The sequence below is a fragment of the Tenrec ecaudatus genome, chromosome 4 (genome assembly GCF_050624435.1).
Source record: "Tenrec ecaudatus isolate mTenEca1 chromosome 4, mTenEca1.hap1, whole genome shotgun sequence".
Lineage (NCBI taxonomy): Eukaryota > Metazoa > Chordata > Mammalia > Afrosoricida > Tenrecidae > Tenrec > Tenrec ecaudatus.
The window spans coordinates 279705-284639 of NC_134533.1; positions in this window are offsets into that span (position 1 = coordinate 279705).

Consider the following 4935-nt stretch of genomic DNA (forward strand, 5'->3'; position numbering starts at 1 on the left):
TGTACTTGGATTACATAATTTACAATTCTTGGATCACAAGTACTTGTGTGTTTCTACCATGTGGACTTAGATGGCTGCTTGTTTGGAAACAAACCTTGAAGATCCCAGACATTATTCTATCTGATAGTTGGGCACCATCCAATTTCTTCACCACACTTTGCTATAGCACTCATGTCTTCTGTGTTTCCTTCACAAGGGTGAGTATTGAGCAAGGCTGTGTCATAAAACCATTTGTTCTTAGATTAGGACTAGGATTAAGTAGGAGCCCAAAATCCACTTCTGAATCTATGTGTTTTATTTCATCTGCCTCTGGCTCACCGTAGAGATGTCCTTGTTAATTTATGGTAGACAATCTTATAGATCATCTCCATAGAGCACAAGGACCTTCTCTTTTCAGTGTCATTGATTAGCTCATGGTTCTAATTTTTAAAACACTATTGAGAGAGGAAGAGTAAATAAATGTAGACTATATATCTCAATACCTGGCTCATTCACCTCTACAAAATAAATCCTTACATGTCTGAACACGCCATGCACAAACAATGGGAGTGGTGGTCACGTAAAACTTACAATAACATTCACTGACAATGTCAGACACAGGTCTGCCAGAATAATGCATATCTTAATACAACAAGCAGGAAGTGTAGTAGTAATAAAATGTTAGTCTGCCTTCCGACAGTTCCGTATTCTTGGTATAGCTGTCTTTTGCTTCTTCAGACACCATATAATTTCAGTCTTAAGTCCTCAGGTTACAGGTGTGTTTGAGGCAGAGTCTAGTTCATCCAGTGGGGTTCCCACAAAGCATAGCACATGAGCAGGGCATGACTTGCATCACCATTATCGATCACACCTCACAGAGAGGGAGGACGGTAACCCTGATGGAAATGGAAAATGGAGAGCTTTATTCATTTGTTTTTAATAACCAGTCCTTCTGGGCTTTCAGAAATAAATGCACCACACTTTAGGACTTGGAGAGATTTAAGGATTGGAGAAAAAAGTTCAGGGGCCCTGGGCAGAATCAACATCATGCCATTGCATAGATTCAAGCAATTCTCCATAGAAAACCATCCATGGCCTAATGTACCATCGAAAAGTGCTTAGGATGTAGTATGAAGAGACAGCACTTTTAAAACTGCAACAACAGTGTATTTTGAGAGGGGACCAGTGAAATTTAAAGCTCAAAACTCTCTTTTCATTTTCTACTCTAGTGACTGACTACCCATCAGGATAATTGTCAGTCCTACAGAACATGTTATATTAATGAACTGGATACTGACCTCTCGGGTTCATAGGAAACTGATGGCGTTTGAGGATTCAAATCATCTGTCAAAAAAAGAGTAAAAAATGCAATATTCACAAGTGAAAACATTAAGTGTAAAAGACAGTTAAGTTCTATTTCTGGCTCGATGAAAATTAAAAACTTATATGGGTTATCTTAGTCCTGCAGACACGAATGTTATGGGTGTTTTTGCATTGTGTCTAACCCGCATTGATTTCTTACACGGCGTTCATTTACTTGAGGTTTTAACCTGAGTGAGTCAACATCCCATGTAGCTTTGTCTAGAAGCTTTCCTGTGTATGTATATTTTCCTTTTCTCAATGGTCCTTAAAATCACATGCCACTGACTATATTAACAATACTATAGTTACAATTACCAAATATCTTGTAGCTGTTACTTAAATCATTTCTCAATAAGCTGATAATGCTGTCTCTAAAGTGCACCAGGGAAATATGTATCTAAAATATATTTTAGATACATGAATGGATCTAGTGGATTTTGAGCTCACATTGAATTACAAACCCTAATCTAAGAACAAATAGTTCTCTTTTATAAAATTCTAATATTATATTTTATGAAACCTGATATAAAACATAATCATTTTAACATAACATCAAATTTGAAACATTACTAATGAAATATTTAACATTATTTTTAAAATATGTTTGAAATTCAGTGCGTATTTTCCAAATACAGTAAATCTCAAGCCACCCCTTTCATGTTATAAGTTTAGAAAAACCACCTATAGCAAGCATCTACCATGTGCAGACACATCCTGCAGTCATATTACATGACTTCTCTTCTTCACTGCATTCACATTTCTGTAACTTCTATAATTTTTTTACACTTTTGTTGGCACATAATCCACATATCATACAATCCAATCGTTCTTTTTTACACCCATGTTTAAATTGCCTTTAAAATGAGCTGCGTAATCACATTCAATTCTAGTGCTCTCCTGCTTTCATTGTTTACTCCTTAAATCCCCTCACCCTTCCCTGCTGACCCTGCCCCCCCATCCCCTAAATCCCCTACAAACCATGTTGGAAACTAAAACTGAGAGAAATAAGACTAGGACTATATTCTTTAACTCATAACACAGAGAATCTGGAAAGCTGGTATTCCACTGTAGGAAAGTCACTCTTTTGGTAAGTTAGAGATAAAGTCCAAGTACATTATCCTACTATAAATATCATTCCCACAGATTCTTCCCTAACAACTATGCTACCTTTAAGTGAGCACATGGTTGATCCTGTCTCCCTATGGAGGCAGACATTCTTGTTATTGCCTCCCGTCAAGGCATTCATCCCCCCTTATGCCTTCCCTCAATGCAGGTTTCCTCACTTGTGAGCTCAGGTACTTTACTGTGGTTACCACCCACCTTATGACGTATGTAACTACTGAATATGCATGTTATGGCTACCTATAAATATCCCAAGACAGTAAAGACACTCTCTTCTCCCACTTCCATGTCAGACCACCTCTAGGGGCAGAGGTGAGCATGCTACTATAAAATGTGTCTGATTCATTTATTTTATTCTCTCTCCTATCTCCTATGACTTTACTATAACCTTTATATTTTATAACCGTACAATTGCGCCTATGGACCCAGTGATTGTCTGAGACTGGTTTACTCTGACAAAACCCTTGTTTATCTCTATGCATTCACTCCTTCTGTGCTTCACAAACTGGTAAACCCAAAAGAAACAATCTAGACAAAAAATGAAATAAAGTGGTAAGGATAAAACAATGGTAATATAAAGATAAAAATACAACAGAGTAAGAAACACACGACCACCATCAACATTTAAAAAGCCAGGGAATAAATTTTTGTCATGGAACAAGCAAGAGATCCTTGCATCTTGAGCAAATTCAAGTTGGGACTGGGGGAGGTCAGCTGACCAAGTATCAAGCTTGATCCAACATAATCAGGATTATAATGATCTATGTTTGATATTAAGACTGATCCAGATCTTGGCCTATGGCTAGAGGGGATCTGCCAGCAGTTTACTCTTGCTAGATACTCTGCAGATGGATTTTGGGCTGCCACTGAGAAACTGGGTGTTTATAATTTTAGCTCTGACACTTTCCCTTCGTCATATTTGACTTTTGTTATTGTCATCTTTGGATCACACAAGCTAGTGTGCTTCTTCCGTGTGGACTTAGTTGAATCCTCACATAGATGACAGGTCTCTCGAATACAAACCTTTAAGACCCCAGACACTATTCCAATTGATAGCTGAGCACCATCTGCTCTCTTCACCACGCTCTGCAGTAGCAATCTTATGTTCAGTTGTCATTTCATGAAGGTAAGTATCAGGTAGGGTCATGTTATCAGAACTATCTGTTCTTGGATTGGGCTCCAGTTAAGTAGGAGCCCAGAACCCACAAGCTTGTCCATGGAATATGCACGACTGAGGTTTACTTTGGCGGTTGTCTTATGACAAAATCAAACCACCATAGGACTAACTAAACTAGTACCAGCAAGCAAACAAAAACAAAGAGAAAAATAAAAGCTAAAATCAGGAAACCCAAAACACATATAAACCAAAAAGTGCAACATTGTCAATCATCCCCCTGGAGTAAAGGCGACTGCACTGATGACATCATTAATTTCCCAGAGACGGCAATAGACTTATGTGTATATATTTATAGGTTCAGTAGTAGGGTAGCAGATGGACATTGGGCCTCCTCATGCATGATCCCCCAATACAATAGCACCTCGCCCTGCTAAACTGTCATTGCATGATACCCACCTTCCCGACATGATCACTGAAGACAGACGTGTAAGGCTTGAAAGCAAACAAGCGGCCATCTAGCCCAGAAGCAACAAAGCCCACACGGAAGCAGCACACCAACATAGGTGATTGTGAAGGGCAGAGGAGACCAGGTCTCAAACAACAAAGGCGGGGTGGTGGTGAGAATCACATCACCGTGAATGAGGGGGAGTGCGTGATGGGGACCCAATGTCCATCTGTAGACAGCTGGACATCCCTTCCAGAGGGGTAGTGGGAGGAAATGAGTCACTCAGGGTTCAGTGTAGCAACAATGAAACTCAAAATCTTCCTCTAGTTCCTGAACGCTACCTCCCCTCCCAATTATCATGATCCCAATTCTACCTTGCAGACCTGGTTATACCAGAGGATGTACAGCAGTGCAGTAGGGATCTGGAAACACAGGGAATCTAGGACAGACGAACCCCTCAACACCTGTGGTAGGAGTGGCGACACCAGGATGGAAGGGGGTATAGAAAGGGAGAACCGATCTTGGAGATCTATGTGTAACCTCCTCTCTTGGAGATGGGCATTGGGGAGGTAGGTGAGGGGAGATGCCGGGGAGTGTAAGATAAGATATAATAATTATTTATAAACTATCAAGGGACCAGGGGGAAGGGGGGAGCTGGGAGGGAGGGGGAGAAAAAAGGGAAACTGAGCTGATTCCAGGAACCCAAGTGGAAGGTGAATTATGAGAATGACGAGTGCAACGAATGTATAAGGGTGCTTTGCTCAATTGATGTATGTACGGATTGTGATAAGAGCTGTATGAACCCCAATAAAAAGATTTATTAATTTTTTTAAAAACAGAGATAGGTAGAAGAAAAAAAATTTTCCCAAAGACACGGCACTCCAGACACTGTTGGTCTGAGGAGTCAATG